The sequence below is a fragment of the Echinococcus granulosus genome (assembly GCF_000524195.1).
Source record: "Echinococcus granulosus chromosome Unknown EG_S00593, whole genome shotgun sequence".
Lineage (NCBI taxonomy): Eukaryota > Metazoa > Platyhelminthes > Cestoda > Cyclophyllidea > Taeniidae > Echinococcus > Echinococcus granulosus.
Window position 1 is genome coordinate 1,342 of NW_020170972.1, and position 751 is coordinate 2,092.

Consider the following 751-nt stretch of genomic DNA (forward strand, 5'->3'; position numbering starts at 1 on the left):
ATATCCACGTTCCGTGGAATTGACTTGCTAACATTATGAAATTCGGAACAACCACTGACTAAATGCAGATTTGATAATGAGGTCTTGTCCAGGCATCATCGTGTGTTGTATGTAAGGCAACTCGAAGGTCTCAGTCTAGGTCGCAGTAGACACAATGGCAAGTTGCGCCAATCAAATGGCGTGGATAACGGAGGTGGTGGCGGTGAAAGCATGGCCGACCACGGGAGTGCTTATTGTGTGAGGCCAGCTACCTCCTCGACAATGACAGGGATATGGGTATGCGGTTGTGCATTCGCTATTAGTCCTGGACGAAAGCCAGTCAGCCAGTTAGTGTCCAGGTGATTTCATGCTTCTATTACACCAACTCCTTCAATACTGCACTCATCCACTATTCCACAGTGATGTTAGGGTCCCACTAGCACAATCGCTTCTTTCCATCCTGTGGTGTTCACCTGCGACGTGACACCACTGCATCATTCATTTGATTTCACTTGACAGAAACTCTCAGAAGGAACTTATAAGCGATGGAGTGAAGTATTTCAATAAAATGTCTCCTAAATGAAAAATCCACCCTTGTTCACCTGGATCCTACAAACGCTACACATAGAGATGCTCTAAAACGCTTTAGTTAATAAAAATTGTAAATCTCTTACTGAAAGCATTGTATTCCCTGTGCTTTACTAACTAGCAAACACCCCCAACTAGGAAGTGCTCAAGTGCTTCATCAACATTACTTCAGCGTAGTCTCCAC